This window comes from Bubalus bubalis, chromosome 21 (genome assembly GCF_019923935.1).
Source record: "Bubalus bubalis isolate 160015118507 breed Murrah chromosome 21, NDDB_SH_1, whole genome shotgun sequence".
NCBI lineage: Eukaryota > Metazoa > Chordata > Mammalia > Artiodactyla > Bovidae > Bubalus > Bubalus bubalis.
Window position 1 is genome coordinate 49,129,970 of NC_059177.1, and position 23,167 is coordinate 49,153,136.

Here is a 23,167-nt window from a genome sequence, read left to right on the forward strand (position 1 = left end):
TGGTGTTGGAGAAGACTTTTGAAAGTCCCTTGGACATTAAGGAGATCAAACCAGTCAAACCTAAAAGGTATCAACCCTGAATATTCATTGGAAGGAATGATGTTGAAGCTGAAGCTCCAATACTTTGGCCACCTGAGGCAAAGAGCTGACTCATTGGAAAAGACCCTGATGATGGGAAAGACTGAAGGCAAAGGAAGAAGGCAGCAGAGGATGAGATGCTTAGATGACACCACTGACTCAATGGACGTGAGTCTGAGCAAACTCCAGGAGATAGTGAAGGACATGGAAGCCTGGCGTGCTACCGTCTATGGAGTCACAAAGAGTCGGGCATGACTGAGTGACTGAACAACATCATCATATTGGATTTGCTAAAAGGAGGCTATAATTATTAAGAAACACACAGCCAATCCCAGTGAGCCTCTCCCAGCAACCGTGAGAGTGAAGGAAGAGAGTTTTCTGCCCTGCTAAATTCAAAGACAAGGACACCTGTCTGTAAAGTGCTGCCTGACCAAGAATCAGTGGAATTAATTGTGTGGGCACAGCCCTCAGACACACCCTTGGCGGGGAGATACACAGAAGGAAATACACACACACACACACACACACAGCCTTTGTTCACAAAGCTGACCATGCCTGGAGAGTCCACACTGAAAACTGCAAACACACAAGGCTTCACCGGGCAGCCGGTGAAATTCCAGAGACGTCTTAGTGGTCCAGCAGCATCCTGATCTTGCCTTTGATATAAAAGAATCCATTCCCAACTGCCATATCCTCATTAATTTTGGTGACCTTGAGTAATATTAAATTTCCTCAAGTGCTCTTGAAGCAATTTAACAGCAAGTACCACTCACATCTTTTCTCCATTAATATAAACAAAACCATGCATTTACACTAACATACAAGGGGAGGGAAGTTTTCAGAGCAAGCAAACATTCAGCCCAAAACTTGAAGCAACAGCCCTTCAAAGAAACCTATTAGTCAAAGAATCAAAGAAAAGGAGAAGAGAGTTCAGTTCATATATAGAACTTCCTGGATATCTATTACAAGATTCTTCAATCTGCGGTGAGAGATTGACTGTGTATCTTTAAAGTTATTTCAAAACACTTTTCCTGTGCAAGATGAAAATCTAACATGTTACTTCAAAATTCCATGCAGCCCAAATGCCTTTTGTTTATCTTTCAGTTACTTTAACACATATTAAATACACATAAGCAGTCACAGAAGCTAAACTGACAGAGATCGAAATATGTTTTTCGGAACTCAAATGAGACTTTCAGCAATTAAGACCAAATAAAGAAAGAAAGATGAACAAACATACCCAGGCCTCCAAGGAGCCGGGCCACAGAAGACAACTCTCCCAAAAGGCAATGCAAGTGAGGCCAGCACCAAGCCCAACAGAGGCGCTGAAGCCACGTGTAAAGAGGCCTAAAGGCTAGCCACAGCTCGTGGGCAACTAGCTGCATTACCAAATGTTCTCCCAGAGCTTCTTCCATAACCCCTCTTACTTCAGAGAGAAGAGAGATGGGCCTGAGTTCATCTTTAAGACCCCTTCCAGATTCTAAGATAGCAGTTCTTAAAGGGTGGTCCTGGAACCCCTGAGGGTGCGGACCTTGAGACCCTTTTAAAAAGCCAAATTCCTGCATGGGTTAAACAGCCATTCAAAGTGCAAGACAGACCAATGGATTTCAATGAAACAGAATACAAAAAGTTCCTTAATACGGTTTCAAGCTCTCTTTTACAATTAACCTTGAAGAAGCTACCAGAGTTTTGGTATAATACCAACGAATACCCACAATTATATGAAAAGAACGTTAAAACAAACCTGTCTTTTCCAACTACATTCTTCATGTACTTCAACAATATAAAAAGTCAACAACAAAACAGTCAGTCGCAACAGAACAGATGCAGAACCAGATCTGAGAACCCAGCTGTCTCAATTCAACCAGACATTTTAAATTTTTGAACATGTAAAACAATTCTATTCTTCTAATTTCTTTGTTTTGGAAAATAGCTATTTTTCATTTAAAAGATTATTTATGTTAATATACAATTATTTTAGAATGAATTAATATAAAATATATTAATTCTCAGAAATGAATATAAAATACATTAATTTCTCAGCTTTCATTTCTAATACAACAAATATAGACCAGTTAAAGCACTCTGGGGTCTTTAATAATTTTTAAGAATATAAAAGGATCATAAGAGCAAATAGTTTGAGACCTGCTATTCTAATACAATAAAACTCTAAGATCTGTGGTCTTCCCCCCCTCATTTTCAGGTATCACAAAGAGAAAAATTGGCTTTAAGGAAAAACATAACATGCAGAGAACCACATTACATGAACATTATAAAATCTTCCATAATATTTAAATAAAAACCAAAAATTAATCTGATATATAAAAATGATACACACAGGTTATTTTATAAATATAATTAATCATCAAGGGCAAATTTCCTTAGTAACCGAAGTTAATACTACCCTGTTGCTTAGTCGTTTCATTGTGTCTGACTGTTTTGCGGCCCCATGGACTGCAGCACATCAGGCTCCTCTGTCCATAGGATATCCCAGGTAAGAACACAAGAGTGAGTTGCCATTTCCTACTCATGAGGATGTTCCTGACCCAGGGATCAAACCTGTGTCTCCTACAAGTCTCCTGCATCGCAGGTGGATTCTTTACTGCTGAGCCACCAGGAGAGACCAATGCTACATTTGCAAAGTCAAATTTTCACTTTTACCACTGAATCTCTGCTATCCACACTCCCTTTAAAATAGCCAAGGGCTGAGGTACACTGCCCTCCTCGTAAATTCCCCTTGGCTTATGCCCTTCACCCAAAAAGTTAACTGAGAAGCACATCCCTGCAAGAGTCAGTCCCAGAAGTTTTGAAGAAGTAGGAGTTAAAGCCCTAGAAGGCCACTGCAGATGGGAGCAAATGAAAGATTCATTTCATTCTCCATGGAGTGGGGGTGGGGAGAGCGGGGAGGGGGGGGGGGGTGTGAAAAGAGGGAAGGGGGAAGGGAGGGGGAGAGAGAGAGAGAGAGAAAGAGAATAAACAATTGAGCTGGGAAGACTGGAGCTAAAACAGGGATGACAGATTTGGCTATGAGAAGCCTCTGTGACATAGACACTGCTCCCCCAGAGAAATGTAGGTTCTGAAAAAAAGTCCCTCTCTCACACACACGCACTCCACATATGTTAAAACATCAGATCTGTGTAATCTGAGGGTGGAAAAAAAAAAAAGTTAAGATCCCTGGATCTCTAAATGCAGGGGATGAGGCAAGAATAAATGCAATTCTGGCTAAATATGTTACCATTCAACTTGTGAGCCCTGTATCTCTTTCCACACAGCTCTAACTTCTTAAAACAGGGATTTCAGAGATAAGGACCAACTTGGCAGGGGCACGGATGGCCCACTCACCCCAGGCTCCCTGGAGCCCAAGCCAGCCCAGTTCAGCTCAACCTAAAAGCAAGTCAGGTTTATCTACTGGATGGTGAGACTGAAGAGGCTTGGAGAGAAGCCAAATCATGCTTGATGTCCCACCACAACTGCCTCCACTCCTCTCACCAGCCTCTTCCCTGAGTCCTCTGAGACCACCCCCTCTCCTAAGACCCCTCCCTTTCTAAGAAATCTACCATGAAGCCACAGAGCTCAGTCTGGGTACTTCAAACCCAGACAAGCATAAGCTGTGCAGAGTGAGGGATGGTTCATTCACCCCTCACAGGCCTTCAAACATTCAGCATAAATTCTGGTAAAGACATCTCTGTATCTAGTCAATCTACCCACCAGACACAATCCTGAAAAGCTCTATCCAAGTAGCATGTCAACAAATCAGAGCTTTTACAAATAAGACTACAGCAGGGACCCTTACCTGAATATAGCCACTAATTTTCTGAATTGATATTGATCACTTTAGATTTTCAATAATCATTTATTTTTAAAAAGTTATACCTACCTCTTATACAGGCTGTATACTACGGTTTTTCCGAAATTGGTATCTACTATAAATAAAATTTCTAATGCATGACTATTATTTTGTGTTATGTACTCACAAATTGTATTTCTATAGCTACTCAAGTTTTTACACTTTGGCTTTGTCAGTGACATGGGCACTCTGTGCACTTAGCTCCATAATGACATAGGTAAACTCTTCTGGTTCCACTTCTCACAGTTCTAAAATGAACGGTAATGCTAGTCAGGGGTAGACACCTTACGGTGCCTATGCAACAATACAAAAATACATTTGGTCTTTGCCCCTGGTTCCCAGCACAGAGCTCCCAAAACCTTTGGGATTTTCTGAGTGACAGGAGTGTCTTTTGTTATTCATACCAAGCCCCCTTTTGACCAGCCCTGAATTTAGGTTAGTGAATTTCTAGAGTGGGATCCCTAGAAAGCCTCAGGATGGGACTGGCCAGCAGTAAGACCAAATGACCAAACTTTCAGCCTCACCCACCAAGCTCCAAGATGGGGGCAGGGAGCTGGAGATGAAATTCTAGGGCTTCTGGGTCAGTGAACACACCGAGGTGCTGGAAGGGGGACACCTAGAAAGAGCACTGACACACAGCAACACCCCCCGCCTCCCCCCCCACCTTGCCCTGTGCTTGACTTCCATTTGGCTGTTCTTGAGTTGTATCCTTTACAATACGCCAGTAAACATACATATAGTCTTGAGTTCTATGAATCATTCTTGCTAATTTTTGAACCTAAAGAGGGGCTCGTAGGAACCTCTGATTTATAGTCAGTCAGTCAAGGATTTATGACTGGTATGTGAAGCAGGGGCAGTTCTGTGGGACTGCGTCCTCACCCTGTAGAGTCCACACTAAGTCTGAGTAGTTAGCATGAAAACTGAACTGCTGAACACTAAGTTGGGATCCAGAGAATCAGAGAATTGGTTATTGGTACTGGGAAACATCTCAGGGTCACAAAGACTTATAAGTGACAAATCACAAGAACTTATATCTGCAAAGAACAACAGAAAACTTAAAAATGCATTATTTCTTGACTTCCCATGTGCAAAAATAAAGTATGGCATTTACTGCAATGCAACAGGTAACCTGTACCTTTAAACAACTAAATGTCACTTTCCCAGTTGACTTAGATTAGTAATTACATGATACATGAATTTGAAAATGGGAATCCATAGTGAGTTCACCCCTCAAAGAACAAAGGAAAAAAAGAACCATAGATAAAACCAAATCTGTTATCAACACCATTTTCCACATTTTCACTGAATAATAAAAACTGATTCTGAGAATCAGGAAAAAATGAGTGGAACCAAGGAGGATCATTTAGTGACCTAAGCAATTTAAAATACACATAGAAAAACAAGGGCTTCCCTGGTAGCTTAGACGGTGAAGAATCCACCTGCAATGTGGGAGACCTGGGTTCGATCCCTAGGTTGGGAAGATCCCCTGGAGGAGGGCATGGCAATCCACTCCAGTATTCTTGCTGGGAGACTCCCCATGGATAGAGGAGCCTGGTGGGCTACAGTCCATGGGGTTGCAAAAAGCTGGACACTACTAAGCATGCAGAAAAATAAACAAAAATACATACAGAGTCTAACCATCACCTGTCTATTAGATACATCTCCCTCCCTTGGCCAACATACCCACTTAAGACAACCAAACCTATTAACAGCTATGAAAATGTGGAAGAATTGAATTACACTAATGAGTTCCACTCAAACACAATCCCTGTACTCTGAAGGTGGCACCACCTTTCTCTAGAGTGCACGGGGAAGTCAAGATCAGAATTCGAGAACTGAGAGCATCCTAGGACCAACTGTGTACATCTCACCACATACGTAAAATAATTCCCTAAGGACTGTTTCAGACTGAAGGAGACTACATGCAACATGGAATCCTGGATTAGGTCTTGGACCTGGGGAAGAAAACAGCTATAAGAGCCAGTACTGAGAACAACAGTTGATGCAACTGAATATGGACTATGGATTAGATAACAGTAGTGTATCAGTATTTTATTTCCTGACTGTGAGGACTGTTCTGTGGTTACAGAAGAAAATGTCTTTAGGAAATATACAATCAAGCATTTAGGGGTAAAAGTAAACAAATAACCTTCTAAAAGACAGTTAACAAGGAAGGGAATAAAATCATCTATTCCTGGTTCTCCAGATTTAAACACTTAACAAATACAAAAATATCTTATTTCAAAGTATAGATTTCAAAGTATAGATTTGACAAGATCACCTAGCTAACTATTAGAAAATTAGTAACAAACTTCCTTTCCTTTAAGACACAATAACTTAGGGTTAAAATGGCTAATTAGCCTCCTAGGATCCTCACGAACAGACAGTATGTCCTCTCGCTGAGGGGCAGGCATCCCTCCCTCTTCCCCTGAGCCCAGCCAACAACTGGAACTATCTCTGAGGCAAATCTCACTTGGGTTCCCCCTGGAAGGCTCTAGTGCTGATCAATGGCATAAACAAACAGCACCCCACAGGCAGGTAGAAATTGGATGCGCTAGCTTGCCCTCCCTCTGTGTAGAGGTGGCCCAGTTCAGAACTATTTCTAAGGAGACTTATGTAATCAATCTGAATTACGTGTTTCACTGGTACTTTATGGCCAAGGTTATGTGCCCAGTTCTTAGGCTCTTACACACACAGACACAGACACACACACCCCCCTCCCTCTGCAACACTGTAAAAATACGTAGTTTAAGATTCACACCACTGAATCAGAATTAACCTAAATAAATTTGCACTGTAAGTCTCTTCTCTAGTCTAACACTGGACATAAACACTGAAGAAACCAGTGACATCCAAATATTAGCAAAGGTAAGTGGGAAAGAAAGTGTGCATCTGGCCTAAAGCCAATACAGTAAAGTAGGAAAAAAGGCTTCTTCTTTCAAATTAATACTCCTATAATGTCTCTGGGGAAAAGCACATGGAGTCTGGACAAACTCAGGCTATAGATTTTGCAAATAAGAAGAGAACCCACAAGAAACCCTCACTTCTGTAAGCAGAAAACAATGGACACTAACCATTGGGAAGAAGGGCCAGGTGTCAGAGACTGGAAGATGACCTGTGTGCCTCCTGTCACTCTTCAGATAAAGATGCTATTCCATGGAGACAAGACCAAACTTCAATCTACCAAATGAGAGGTGATATAATGAAGAGAACAAAATAATTCACATAGTGACATTATGGCGAGGAGATATTGTCATGATAGTGGGGATGAAGGGCAAAGGGTAAAATGAAACAAAGCTTAAGGAAATATTTTAAAGGAAAAAGTGACCGATAGTTATTTGGAGAAAGAATGGTCAAAGGGAAAAGCAGAAGGGACAGCAATTCATTCAGGCCAAAGCTTAGGCATCGCCTATGATAAAGACACTGTGCCAGGCACTGTGGGGGTGATATAAACACATGCCTCGAAAAGAAAAATTTAGATGTAGAGCAAGAAGTCAAAACAAAAACAACAAAAATGTCATTTCTGGACATCAAAGATGTCTGTAGCATTTGAATAAGTAACAAATACCTAATCAAACCTAATCATAATTTAAAATTACATCCTTAATACAAAAATGAAAAATGACATTATTGTCCCATCAGGAAATTTATGATACCTTTTTCTCCCCTAATTAGGTTAAACATCTGCCCTAAACACATCGAGTACCCAAGGACACTCATTACCTTCGTCCAGTTAACAGTACAGTCTGGGTGGCATGGTTTCTCTCAAACCAGGGTGAGGCTGTACCCTGGAATTAAACCTCAAACTTCTGCCTCATCAGCACTCACTATGCCAACTGCCAACTTACAATAGTTGGCCACCACCATCCAAGAACAATCTAGGTGACTGAGAGTGAAGAATGCTGGCCACCACCATCCAAGGACAATCCAGGTGACTGAGAGACAAGAATAAAAGTGGAACACCTAAAGGCAACTGCCAAATCTCAAGGACAGGGTTTCCAGGCCTGCATTTGGGAAAGAGGGTGAATGAAGTTCCAATCTTCTGGTCATTCAGTCAACAAGCAGTCATTAAATATTCTTGTGACCTATTCTCAAGTGGACATTGCCCCCGTGCTGCAGCCAAAATGAAAATGCCCCTGAAAGAGAAGGGGCGTGATTAACAGAAAAATGACAGGATAGGGAGCTAATTCTCTCTCCTGCTCACCACAAAACACAGGAAAAAGGAGTGCAACTCATTGTTACGTAACAGTGAGGCTGAACAAAAGGCCCAGCTCAGTCAATGGCTCATCTGCAGACCGTTCTAAACCCAGGGTCAGAGGCTGCCACTTGGCCATGCTAACAGAGAAAAGTACTGAACACCCTACATCACAGCCATTTCCACACTCTCCTCATCATCTCTCCACTAACTAAAAATAAAAACACTGGCTTCCATAACAAACAATTCTGACAGGGGGGCCTCTTCATATTGCAAAGTCCCCGTTTAAGGTAGTTCTGCTCTTAGTGAAGCCCATGTCATTATTTCTGTACCAGTGTGGATAAGACAAAGGAGGCAGGCCTCTACTTAGATTATTGACCTGATACTAGTATTACATTAATACAAGCTGTATTTTACTCTTTAGAGTAAATAAAATGTTGACATTTTAAAAATAATTATACATTCTGAACTTGGCTTCTAAAAGATGCCACTCACACAGGATGGAAAGAACCTATATGCAGTTTTCAATACCATCAGTGCTGCTGTTATCTTGATCAACAACTGAAATGCACTCCATTTCAAATTTCAGAAAGAACACAAACCCACACTAAGTGTGCCACTTTATAGCTTCCCTGCTGATTCCACTTTTGCAGCAAAAGCCCATAAAATTATCTGAGGAAGAAATGATTAACTGAGAGTGAGTGCTTGACTACTGGGAACACCAGAGTCTCGAGCGCAGGACTGCACCAGGGAAGATTTCAGGTCAACAGCCCCAGAAATCATCTGGTGGGAACCAGTGAGAGTGCAACTCAACGAGCAAAGCTCATCTACCAAGCTGGACGAGGACGTCCTGCTTGGCCCCTTGGCAGTAGAGGAGATCCTGCAATTTTCTCACTGCAAAACATCTAGAAATATGGAGAAAATTATAATCAGCATCCTTTCTACATGCACAACTATTCCTACAAAACAAGTGAGAGAAATCCCCAAGAACCAACAATGAAAGGCAAACTGAAACCACAAAATATTATGAGATCTCTCACTACAGCAGTCCTAGGTGAAGAGGAGGGTACCAATCCTGGGGAGGGGGTGGAGCAGGGAGACACAGAAATAACAGCCTGGGCTCAAAGAAGCTGAAAAGAAGGGACTGAGACCTCTATATATACCCTCATGAAAGAGTGGTCTAGGGGAAAAAAAAAATCTAACCACCAACACAGAAGACAACATAAAATCTTGTGTCAATTTAGGTCGCAGGGAGAAAAAAATATATCCAATGGGAGTCTGTAACTAGGAGTCTGCCCTCAAACCAGTCTGAGGTTGAAATACATACTTACATACTTACTTACATGGTCTTAGAAATTAACCAAAACTACAGTGGTCCCAAGCAAGGGATGCTTCTGCATTGCCTAGAAGTAAATTTATAACATCTCTTGGAAATACCTCAACCAGGACTACCAAGATAAAGCCTTATTGAACATGAGCTCATAATTCAAAAGTACAGAGGAGGGACTACTCACAAAAGCCAAGAGTCAAGAGGGTCAGATTCCTAAAGCTCTACCTGCACTGTGAAGAGAGAACACCCATGCAGGGATGTAACAGAAGGACAAAGGCTCCCCTCTGCTCCGTAGCCTGACAGACAAGGGGACCATTCCTGGGGTAGGCCAGTTACCTGCCCAGAAAACTGATAGTACTGCTGCCTCAAAGCCTCTTCTCAAAAACAAAAGAAGTGGGGCCAGTGGGCACTGGGTGTTTAGCAACTCTATAGACAAAAGGTCTGAATCTCAACAGAAGAGAACCTGAGCCTGAGGAAGCACAACCTTTATACAAGTTCATTAAGCTCAATCCTGGCAAGTTATGTAGACTTCCCAAAGCATCTGAGACTGCTGGACAGGAGGGAAAAGTCCTCTTTGTTCTTCTCTCTGGACACTGCCTTCAGGCCTCCTACACCCTCCATTATCATCAACAAAATGGGAAGAAATAAAGCTTCCTTCATTCAGATTTGTAAAAAGGAATCAAACACACGATCCTCATGTTTCCTAACAGCATCCTATTATAAACATACAAATAACATGCACTACATGCTCCACAAAGCTGTGACTGCTCCCTTTTAATTAACTCTTTTTCACCCCCTCTTTAGAACATCATATCTGGGCTAGTTTCTTCAACAGGTTATATCTGGTTTACCCAAGAAGCCACATATAACTAGATTTACTGAAATAGATGGGGAAACAGTGGAAACAGTGTCAGACTTTATTTTTCTGGGCTCCAAAATCACTGCAGAAGGTGATTGCAGCCATGAAATTAAAAGACGCTTACTCCTTGGAAGAAAAGTTATGACCAACCTAGATAGCATATTCAAAAGCAGAGACATTACTTTGCCAACTAAGGTCCGTCTAGTCAAGGCTATGGTTTTTCCTGTGGTCATGTATGGATGTGAGAGTTGGACTGTGAAGAAGGCTGAGTGCCGAAGAATTGATGCTTTTGAACTGTGGTGTTGGAGAAGACTCTTGAGAGTCCCTTGGACTGCAAGCAGATCCAAACAGTCCATTCTGAAGGAGATCAGCCCTGGGATTTCTTGGAAGGAATGATGCTAAAGCTAAAACTCCAGTACTTTGGCCACCTCATGCGAAGAGTTGACTCATTGGAAAAGACTCTGATGCTGGGAGGGATTGGGGGCAGGAGGAGAAGGGGACGACAGAGGATGAGATGGCTGGATGGCATCACTGACTCGGTGGACATGAGTCTGAGTGAACTCCAGGAGTTGGTGATGGACAGGGAGGCCTGGCGTGCTGCGATTCATGGGGTCGCAAAGAGTCAGACACGACTGAGTGACTGAACTGAACTGAACTGAATATTATTAAATTGCCTCTTCTTTAGAGGGCGTGCTGCAATTCATGGGGTCGCAAAGAGTCGGACACGACTAAGCGAGTGATTTGATCTGATTAGAGGGTTAAAGGAAAGGGTGGACTGCAAGAGCATCTCTTACACTTTTGCTCTACTCCGTCTATTTCCAACTCCTCACTCTGTATTTGATTAGGCATCCTAGGTAACAAATCTCACACTCTCAGTTACATCGAAAGGAGGACCCCAAATCTACCTCATTCTGCTAATTGTGGCCCACAGTGGGCATTTGTCGGCTCCCTGTGTAAGGCAAACAGACAGATTGCTTCACTGCTTTGGGGAAGCTACTCCTGATTTGTGGATTTCCTGAGTTCTTACCAGGTTCTGGCAGCAGTTTCAAACACTTCAGAAGGCTCATATATATATACAACACATTAACATTGGGATAAAGATGCTATAACCAGCTCACAAACCCCAAAAAGCCCATCAGTAGGTGAATTGATTATTTAATTTTGCTTTCCAAAAGTTGTCTCCTCTGGGTTGCCTCTAAACAACAGGAAGTAATTGACTCTTAAGGAAGATTTGAAAATAACAACAGCATATTTAGATAATTACATGAGAGGAACCTCAGTGAAGAAAAAGGGATCATCATCTGTAGAGGACAAGCTGATATTCTACCGAGCAAGTAACTAATCCTCCCACACCTGGGCCTTTTCCAATATCAGGAAAAGTCAGTACTTTCTTTATCAGCAGACTTAACAATCAGTTAAAATTCACTAAAGATACTACTGAATGCTTATGCACAGAAAAGAGTTTGAATGCAATAACGTCTTCTCAGCAAAATGATGAAGCAAAAACTATGGTATTTTACATTCGAACTGCTTGACTGTTGATTTTTGATAAACACAAGGGGGCAGGGGGTGGGGATATGCAAAAAACATGACTTAGAAACCAAGAAGTTCTTTTACTAAGATGCACATTCTCTGTACCCTGACATAAAAGAGGCTCTGAAATCTAGAATCAGGCTGTTCTATAAAGCTTCAGAGAAAGAAGAGAAGTGATGATGACTGACAGCCAATACTTGCAAAGTGCGTACACCATATGACCACCAAGTCCATTATCTAAAGATTCAGCCTCCTAGTCAGGGTACTAGTTAACAAAGAAGAGTGAATAGCAATTGAGGTCCAATTTGAAAAGGGAGGGAAAAGATGGTTCCACAAGGATAGTTCTAACACATCCAAATGCCAAAATTCAGAAAAACCTTAGGCTAAGTTATTAAAATTGACAAAACAGCTCAACAAGAAGCTTTGGTGGTCTCTGAACATCTTTTTCCAGACAGCGATATTTTCCAAAATTCTACTCAGCTCAACCAAAACATATTAAACAACTATCATCTACTGGGGACACAAAGACAAGGAGTAAACACAGGTCAGGACAGATCGAGCGTTAAGAGGAATGAGGCCCAAAGTGAGCTCTGAAGAAAGATTTGGACAGTCAGGTAATGTGGGCAGGCAGGGCTTTCCAGGTGGCACTAGTAGTAAAGAACCACCTGCCAACAATGTGGATTCAATCCCTGGGTCAGGAAGGCCTCTTGGAGGAAGGCGTGGCAGCCCACTCCAGTGTTCTTGCCTGAAGAATCCTACAGACAGAGGGGCCTGGTGGGCTACAGTCCATAGGGTTGGAAAGAAGCGGACACGGCTGAAGCGACCGAGCACGCACAGGGCGGGGCGGGGCGGGGAGGGGAGGGGATGCTGGAGATAAAGACTGAAGAGGAGGGAAGAGTTCAAAGACAGGGGACTGTATGAACAATAAGTGAGAGACAAAAGCAGATGTGAAATCAAACAAATCCAGTAAGACTGCATTACTGGAGCATAAAGCCGGAAGTATGGGGGAAGAGTAAAAACTAAACTCGGAAATGCAAAAGGATCTAAATCATAGAACACCCTATGTTGAGACTGGTTATTATCCTACAAGAAGACCAAAATAAGATGACCAGCTCTGTGTACTATAAACGTCACTCTGCACCATAGAATATAGAATATAAAAGCATAGGTTAAAAAAAAAAAAGCATAGGATATGCAGTTTCAAGTTGAAATCCCACTCATTTTTCAGTGTGACCCTAGGCAACTCATCTCTTGGGGCCATAGACTCCACACTCGAAAAACAGAGGCACTCCTTACCTTCAAGGATTATTAAAAAGGTGGTGAATGAATATAAATGTAAAGTGTACTGTGAAGTTACACAGTTCAGTTTTTAGCACAGTGTAAGCACTCAAAACATGGCCTGGAAGAAATATTTGCTAGAAAAAATGGAATATGAAGAGACGGTAAATAGCCAGTAAAAATACAAAAAAAACAGAGGAAAGATCAGATTTGAGAACTATTAGGAGGTAAAGGGCTAGTAGGGTACTGTTCTTCAAGCCCCAGTGAAAGAGTAAAAGACACGCGAGACCTCGTCCAGGTTTCCAGGGCCCAAGGTGCCGCTGTCACCTCCTGCTCGGACACCAGCTAGACTGGAGACCAGATGTAAAAGCAGTAACAGCCTTGCTTTTACTATCAGCACTGCTATCACGGAGAGGGAACTCTTAGACCTCAGAGAGACTAGTTAACTGGAGCGAATTATTTACTTTTCCCTCATTTGGGGTAATGACACCTACACGTCAGGTGCTGGAAGCGTTCGTGCAGTGTGCGACCCAACAACATGGTAAGGACTCAGTAACGTAACACAAACAAATCCTATGCAGATGTGCAGCTTCTTTCACAGTGTCTCTCATGAAAACACTACAGCCTCATCTCAGCTCCAGCCCACAGGGAAGCCTTGGTAGCTGAGACTGTACAATACACATCAGTGTGTTGGTTCTCATATAGGCAACCAATGGCCCATTTCCAAAATGTATGCAACATCTTCCACCATAAAATGTGCTATCTGGTCTCCAAACAAATATAACTGGTTTCAGAGAGTTCCACTCTGGAAACAACAGCTGGGATGCTGTAGTTTTACCCTAAAGTTAAGTAAAAAAAACTTGGCCCCAAGCCCAGAAAACAGGCATTCCTCCTAGACAAAACTGGATAAACCAAGTCTACAAACAATGAGTGGATACAACAGTAGGGAAGGAAAGACATGGAGACAGCCAGAATAAACCACAGCAAAAGGCATAGCTCAAGAAGCAAACCAAGGAAGATTCTAGAATGTACCAGTTCTGAAGCAGGCAGGGGAGGCCAAACATACCAAGACACCAAAGTTACTAAATGAAAAGTTATCTGAAACACAGATTTTCTCCCTGTTATGCCAAAGATAAGCTTTATGTTAGCAGGACAAACTAAATAATCTGTTCACATTTAAGATTCAAGATCCCTTATGAGAGGTTAGGCAGCTGGCGAGATACAAACTGGGGAAGGAAGACTATCATTGGAAACAAAATTCAAACACATTAAATATGAAAGAGTAACAGTTTCTACTACAACAGGCTAATTTACTGATGCTGCAACTGATTCACAGATTCGGTTTCTTGTAAGAACTGTAATGATCGTACACGTCACAAGGTATTAGTTGCTACTTTCACTTATGGAATATGAAGAGAAATGAATCTTCAAAGGAGAAAAACTTGCCAAAATGCCCTTGACATGGAATTGTTCATTAAGATGCTGCCACAGCACATGGTTTTGATAACAATAACAAAAAACGCCACAAGTCTTCCTCTAAACATCTAAAACAATTGTTTATAAACACTTAATCTGAAACATCTACTGCGGAGTCATTAGAAGAAGGGCAGGTCTAACGGGGCAGCTGACAGATGAGATCAGGTCACAAGTCTCTGACAGAGGAATCCGCACTGAGCGCACTGATTGGGTCAATCGGCGAATTCCAGCTTGCCCTAACCAGAGCGTGCAAGACCGTCCTGGTGATGAGCAAATCTATCAACACATGAATACATGGCTCTGCCAAAGATCTTCTGACCTATCAGAGGAAAAGTCTTTTTGAGAACATAAAATAGATACAGTAGAGCAAATTTCAGAGGTAGATTTTCAAGACCATCTTAACAATATAATGTTGTATAAAAAGTGGAAAAAAACTTAATAAACATTTAGATCCCAGTTTTAAAAACAGAATTACACATTTGCAAGTATATATATGCATAGCAAAAAAAAAAAAAAAAGACAAGAAGGAAAAGCACCAAAAGGTTATTAAACATTTTTATCTCTGGGTGACAGTTTTACCAAAAAAGGTATTATTTTCTTCTTTATTCTTTTGTTTTACAATAAATAGATACATGACTTTATAACTGTAAGACCAATATCTTTATACATGCATTCTCTCTCTACAAAGTCATCAGTGAACAAATCCTACTTGGCCTCACCCCCATCCTGAGCAGCATCGTATTTTCAGTCTATGACTGCTCCTATTGGTAGCCACATCCAGTGAGCAACAGGCAAGCCCTCACATTGCCAACCACAGTTCACCGGCCATCTACTGCAGAGATCCCATCTCAGCTAGGGCTCACAGGAGGGCCTACAGCAGCATGTGAAAAAGATCATCCATAGTTAGAATCATCCTTCAAAGGCCTTTTCGACTGTCCACAAAAATACTGTATGAACAGTTTTCTGTATGTATTCCCAGAGAAAGTCAAAGTGTTAGTTGCTTTGTCGTGTCTGACTCTTTGCGACCCCACGGACTATAGCTCACCAGGCTCCTCTGTCCATGGAATTCTCTAGGCAAGAATACTGGAGAGGGCAGCCATTCCCTTCTCCAGGGGATCTTCCTCACTCAGGGATCGAACCAGGGTCTCCTCTACTGCAGGCAGATTCTTTACCATATGAGCCATCAGGGAAGTCTATTTTCTGTAGATGTATACACCAAAAATATTTCCAAAAGACTATAATATTCAGAGATCAGCCCTGCATGTATTTTGCTGCCTGAACCGGTTCAGCAATTCCTCATCGGCACTCAGCTCTTCCTCCCTGCCGCCCTCTACTGAATACGTCCAACTCAGCATCACACCACCTAAACGGTGATTAACAATTCTTGACATTTATAGGCTGTGTCAATCATTTTAACTGTAACAACACCCATTGCATACACTGCCTTTGGGTACTCACTGAGTAAAATGGTGAGTATAAATTATCCCATTATTTAAACCATTATTCGTTACTTTCTGTCTTCATTTGTAAAGTGTGTGACTGAATTTAAGCAAGGTAAAAGGTTAGATATAATTCCATTATATTAATTACAGCACCTCTGTACTGGGAGTGCAAAAAGGGAATCTTAAGTGTTGTTGGGCTTAGTGTCAACCTACTTAAGGTAAGACAGGTAAGACTACATTTTTAAGTGCCTAATGAATGATAGAGATCCCAAACATAGAGTTCAGAGAAGAGAGCAACAGAGATTGAGGTTTAAACGCTGTTAGAAGGCTTCCTGGAGGAAGCAGACCTTGAGACAACCTCAGAAGCAAGGCTGACTTAGATAAGTGCGGAGGGAAGGAGACATTCCACACAGGAATCATGACTTGGATCTGAGAAGTGCTGAAACAGCAGAAAATATTTCTAAGTTTTCTGGAAAAGGAGATAAAATGACTCACCATTAAGCATCTACTATTGGCCAGTACTGGCAGGTACTGAAGATCCAGAGGAGAGAGAACCTGTTCATAGAGTGATGACTGGAGCCTTCCAGGAATCAGCCAGTCAACTGATACAGACATGTAAACACACACCATGAGCATGAAAGAAAGTGAAAGTGTTACTCAGTTGTGTCTGACTCTTTGCAACCCCATGGACTGTAGCCCACCAGGCTCCTCTGTCCATGGGATTCTTCAGGCAAGAATGTTAGAGTGGCTTGCCGTTGCCTTCTCCAGAGGATCTTCCTGACCCAGGGATCGAACCCAGGTCTCCTGCAATGCAGATGGATTCTTTACTGCCTGAGCCACTAGGGAAGCCAAAGTACAATGTATGACCAAAGTTTTTCTTCCAACAACTGATGACTAGATAGATAAAATGTATATAGCATATCCATAGAGTGGAATAGTATCAAGCAATAAAAGGGAATGAAGTACTAACATGGGCAATGAAAACATTATGCTAAGTGAAACAAGCCAGTCACAGAAGGCCACATATTGTATGAGCACATGTATCTGAAATGCCTAGAACAGGCAAAACCACTGAAATAGACAGTAGATTAGCCGTTATTATATAGTAGTGATAGGTGCACAATCTTGTGATATAACAAAAATCACTGAATTAAACACTTAACAATGGTGGAAATTTATAGTATGTGAATTATATTAAGGAAGAAGAAAAAAAAAAAAAAAAGGAAGGAAGGAAGGAAAGGAGGCAGGGAGGGGGGAAGGAGGGAGGAAAAGGCTCTATAGGGCAGAGAAGGAAATGATTTTGCTGAGAAAGGGCGGTGACGACTTCCCAGAGGAGGCAACAGATCTGAATGTCAAAGGACAAACCGAGCTTTCCTTAAGAAGAGACTGATGAAGTCATTCAGAGAGAGGGAATGATATATGCAGGAGTACAGTTCTGCAGGACTAGCAGCTGGGGAGCTCATGAGCAAATTGCAAGAGATGAGAAGTAGGCGGGATCCTGATCCAGCAGTGTCCTGAGGACCTTGTATCGAGTCTGAACTGTGTCCTATGTAAAGACTGGCAAATATGTGGCACTTGGCACCACTTTTCTGTCTGCACCTCTGGCAGACAGAACTATTATGCCATTGAGCCCTTCTCTGCTGAGCTCAGAAGTGGACTCAGTATCTATCTTCATGCAATCCTCCCTACAGTCCATGTGCCCCCAGTGGGAGCCCCACTAAAGGATCTCAAGCAGGGAAGTGTCATTCGAATTCCCAATTTAAAATGAACACCGGTAGCTATGTGGAGGCAAGGAGATTAAGTAGGAAGCGGCTGTAACAGTCTGGACAGAAGGCGATGAGACCCTGAACTAACCTAGTGGCAAAGTGAAAGGAGAAAAAAGGGAATATTAGAGACTAAGGAGGCAAAACCAGTAAAACTACAGTAGCCAAGTGGAGCCCCATGAGGGTGGCCTTGCTCACCACTATCTCCTAGCATCCATCACAGTACTTGATATACATGGGAAGGACTCCACAGATCGCGATCAAATGATTATTTTTTTCTACATTCTCTCACTGAATGTTCACAATAATACCATGAAGAAAGCAATGTTACTCCCACTTTCCAGATAAGGAATCTAAGTTTTAGAGAGGTTAAGTGACCTGCCCCAAACATACCCAGCTAGAGACTTGTTGAGTCGCTAAGCTCTTTGGGTCATGTCAGCTCTTTGCGACTTCATGGACTGCAGCACAACAGGTTCTTCTGTCAGCCACCATCTCCCGGAGTTTGCTCAAATTCATGTCCATTGAGTCGGTGATACTACTGAGAGAGCGAGACAGTGCAGTTCCAACCTAGACTTCTAACTCCAAGCTCTGGTCCTTGATCGAGGGCTCCAGCTCAAATGATGGAGCAGCTAACAGTGTTAATGGTGAAATGTCAGAAACAGCCGGAAAATGGGCTAGGGTCAGAGATACAGATTTGGGTGTTCCTGTCACATTCAGGTAGCTGAGACCTCAAATACGGACGATACTCAGGGAGTGTATGAAGTGGGGGAAGGCAAGGCAAGGATAGGTCAAACCATGAGGGAATGTTGAAAGGAGTCTGCACAGGGAGTCAGAGAGACAGGGAAAGAACCAGCTCAGGAGGATGCTATCAGGAAAGACATCAGCAAGGTGGGCATGGTCAAGATTAAAATCTACAGAAATGTCAGATCCATTAGATGGAGGGGGAGCCACAGAGAAACACAAGACGTAGGGGAAGCATTCTAAAAGGGGTTGAAGGCTGCCTGGTGTTTTCGAAAACCACAAGGGCGACAGAATCTGGGGAGTTTGTTAAACATACACAGACCACCAACAGCAGGGATCTTGTGAGAGTGCCAGTCTCACTGAGCCTCTATTTTCTCATCTGTAAACTGGAAACAACAGTACTGGCTTCACAGTATTGCAGTGAGGACTTTACACGCTTGAAAAGAGGTCCCACAGTTGACTCTGACACAGCTTGTAAACTGGCTTTTAGGAACCCCCCCGCTACAGGAAAAACAGATTTTTACCTGGACAGAGATGGGTGACAGGCAACCCTTTCAGGACTATATAAAAATGAGAGAAGGAAGGAAGGAAAGTCAGCCATTATAATCCAGGACTGGATCTGGAGGGCCTGCGTGAAGAAGAAAGAAACCAGAAAGGATGAAACAGGGATAAGGCATTACTAGGGACAACTCACAGGAAGGAAAGGGAAAAATCACACGTGAGTCTGAGGCTTGAAGTCTGGCATACCCTTCACCAGAATCAGAAAGAACAACAGAGGAACAGCTGGTTTGGGTGGCTGGGGAGAAATGAAAAAAAATCCATGCAAGATATTTGATAAGTGCTAGAAAATGAACATAAAACATATAAGGGCCAACTGGCAGTAAATATGTTTTGGACAAAAGAGCAGCACACCAGTTCAGCAGAACACATCTCATCTCCAGGATGAGATGGCTTGGGTCAGAGTCCCAGCACTGCCACTTTCTAGCTACGGGATGCTAAAGAAGCTACTTCATTTCTCTAGATCTAGGTGTCTTTATTTGTAAAATGAGAAGAATAACAGTACATGTAGAAGATTTTTTTAAAGTGAAAAAATACACTAGCAAGCACACTGCCCAGCATATGGTACATCAGCTTCCGATCAACGCTGATGACTCCCTTTAGCTACTCCCTGACAGTATGCAGTACGAGGGCTTCCCCAGGGGCTCCAGCAGTAAAGAACCCATCTGCCAAGGCAGGGGATGAGGGTTTGATCCCCGGGTCAGGAAGATCACCTGAGAAGGAAATGGCAACCCACTCCCACATGGGAAATCCCATGGACAGAGGACCCCAGTGGCCATAGGGTTGCCAAGAGTCAGACACAATTTAGCGACTAAAGACAGCGATGACAGCAATGTAGTGTGGCCAGCTGTGCTTTGGAGAAGCCAAACTGTATTACCCAAGAGTTGGAGAATCTCCCCAACTCTGAGACAGGACAGGAAAACAGAGGATTCTTTGAATTTCAAGACTGGAATTAATTGCAAAACTATTAGTACAAAGAATTGTGCCAAGACACTGTAGGATGCAAAATTACACAGTGTGTAAATGTGGTACCTATACTCAAGGAGACTACACGAGAAAGCAAGAAAACCTTATACACACAAATACCTGCAGTACCAAGCATCCTGTGAAACGTCACTGATGCACTGTCAGTCATGGGAGTCAAGAGAGGGAGAACCACTTCCAATGCGGATGAGGCCGTCACCTGAACTTTGTCTAGAAAGATGGTCAGAAATTTGGCCACAACACAGGCTCAGAGGAAAAGAGTTGAATAGGACAGCCAAAGGAAACAACGTGAATACAGATGCAAAGCTGAAAAGGGCCAAAGGGACGCTCCAGGAAGAGCCAGAAGTCAGGATTAACTGAAGAACTAGCCACAAAATAACTGGCCCCATGTTGAGGACAAATGCAAGAGAAAGGCCATAGGAGAAAGCATGGATTTCCTAAGAGAGGCCAGGCGGGAAAAGCCAGAAACTTGTTTGGGGAGCAGAATGATGCATGTGGTCCCACATACCTGAGCAAGACATTTCTGAAAGCACTTTCTCACAGCTGATGATAAAGCTGCACAGGACTTCAGACTCTAATCCAGCCCTACCATCCATCCGACTGGGGACACCAAGATGAAGAGAGGTGAGTCAAGTGCCCGAGCCACAGAGCGAGCGGCAACACTGGGTGCAGCTCTGGTGGGCAGACTCCGTTCACGGCACTTTACACTCACTCACGTGACCAGAAAGACGCGGCCGAAAGCCAGGATGAAACGTGGGTTTGTTGCTCGGTAAAGAAACCAGGGTTATAGAATTGAGTCACCTGGACAGCCTGAAGTGGTGGGAGTGAAAGAGCTAGATCTCTGAGGGTCAGACCACAGAGGGAATACAAGAAGAAAACCAACAAACCTGGGTTACAATGAAAATAAAAACAAACATCAACAAATGAGACCTAATTAAACTTAAAAGCTTTTGCACAGTGAAGAAAACATAAACAAGACAAAAAGACAGCCCTGAGAATGGCAGAAAATATTTTCAAATGAAGCAACTGACAAGGGATTAATCTCCAAAATACATAAACAGCTCATACAGCTTAATTTCAAAAAAACAAACCACCCAATCAAGAAATGGGCAGAAGACCTAGATAGACATTTCTCCAAAGACATAGAGATGGCTAATAAACACAAGGAAACATGCTCAATATCACTAATTATTAGAGAAATGCAAATTGAAACTACAATGAGGTATCACCTCACAGCAATCAAAATGGCCATCATCAAAAAATCTACAAACAATAAATGCTGAAGAGGAGGTGGAGAAAAGAGAACCCTTCTGCACTGTTGGTGGGAAGGTAAACTGATACAGCCACCGTGGAGAACAGTATAGAGGTTCCTTAAAAAGCTGAAAACAGAACTACCATATGACCTAGCAATCCCACTACTGGGCATATATCCAGAGAAAACTATAATTCAAAAAAAATACACACACCCCAATGTTCCCTACAGTACTACTTACAGTAGCCGGGTCACAGAAGCAACCTGAATGTCCATCAACAGACGACTGGATAAAGATGCAGTGTATATATATATATGTATGTGTGTGTGTGTGTGTGTGTATGTGTGTATATATATACACACACACAGGATTATTATTCAGCCATAAAAAGGAACAAAATTGTGGCATCTGCAGAGATGTGGGCGGATGGACCTAGAGATTGTCATACAGAATGAAATAATCAGAGAGAGAAAAATATCATATAATATTGACTATATGTGAAGTCTAGAAAAGTGATACATGTGAAACTTATTTCCAAACCCAAAACAGAGACACAAATGTAGAGAACACATATACGGCTACAAGCAGGCGGGGGTGATGGGACGAACTGGGAGACTGGGATAGACAAATATACACTACTATATATAAAATAGCTAACTAATGAGAGCCCACTGCATTGCACAGGGAACTCTACTCAGTGCTCTGTGGTGACCCAAATGGGAAGGAAATTCAAAAACAGGAGATATACGTTTATGGATGTCTGATTCATTTTGCTGTACAGCAGAAACGAATACAATATTGTAAAGCAACTATACTCCAATAAAAACTTAAAAAAAAACAAATTGTCCAAGTTAAATAGCCAGTATCAGAACTAGGATTAAATATCAAGTCCTCATTATTGAGGATAGAAAATGGCAAGGTGGACTTCCCTGGTCATCCTGTGGCTAAGAATCTGCCTGCCAATGCAGAGACACAGGTGTGATTCCTGGTCTGGGAAGGTCCCACAAGTTTCAGAGCAACTAAGCCCATGCACCACAACTAATGAGCCTGCACTCTAGAGCCTGGGAGTTGCAGCTACTGAAGCCCGGGAAGCCCAGCACCCGGGTTCCACTAAAAGAGAAGCCGCCACAGTGAGTCTGTGCGCTGCAGAGAAGAGTAGCCCCCACCTTGCCACAACTAGAGAAAAGTCCACATGCAATAATGGAGACTCAGCACAGCTGAAAAGAAAAATAAGAAATAATTTTTTTAAAAAGAGAAAATGGCAAGGTGATGATGTTTAAGAAATAAAATGCTCTCAACAGAGATATGCATTCACGTCATGACAAAGTCTGAGATTAGCTTTGAAATATGCCAACAGAAAAAAAAAAAGTGGGAAAGACAATTGAAAGAAGAAACTGGGGAAATATTAATCACGACTGAAAATGAGTGATGGCTACATGGGATTCCTTATACTAGACTCCCTGCTGCTGTGTATGTTTCAAATTTTCCATAATAAAAAGTTCACTTACACACACTTCCCTCTCTGCAAAGGGCAATCAGTCAAAATGAAGAGCAACAAACATCAAGAAAAAAAATCTTTGTCTGGGCAACAAGGAATTCACTGAGTTGGTACTCAGGAGAAAAACAGGACCAGAAGCCAGACCGCAAAGGATTATGAGGTATAGCTAAAGAAAGAAGTGAGGAAATGGCTATAAAACTGCATCTTAGATAAAATGCCCAGAGATAAGGAGAGGGCTAGGACAGCATGAAAGGCCAAACTACTTTGGTTTTACCTTGTGCTGCTGCTGCTGCTACTAAGTCACTTCAGTCGTGTCTGACTCTGTGTGACCC

At 42.3% G+C, this 23,167-nt stretch overlaps 1 protein-coding gene across 2 annotated transcripts in view; it reads right to left on the reverse strand.

The window, feature by feature from the left end:
* RAD54L2 (RAD54 like 2) overlaps positions 1–23,167 on the reverse strand; it is a 90,760-nt gene that overhangs the window by 59,187 nt on the left and 8,406 nt on the right. Inside the window, exon 2 of one of the 2 annotated variants that reach the window (XM_044933905.2) lies at positions 7,000–7,105. The exons of the other annotated variant lie outside the window; for it this stretch is intronic. The gene's annotated coding sequence lies outside the window, so the exon portion shown is untranslated. The remainder of the gene's footprint in view (positions 1–6,999; positions 7,106–23,167) is intronic. 2 annotated transcript variants of the gene reach the window in all.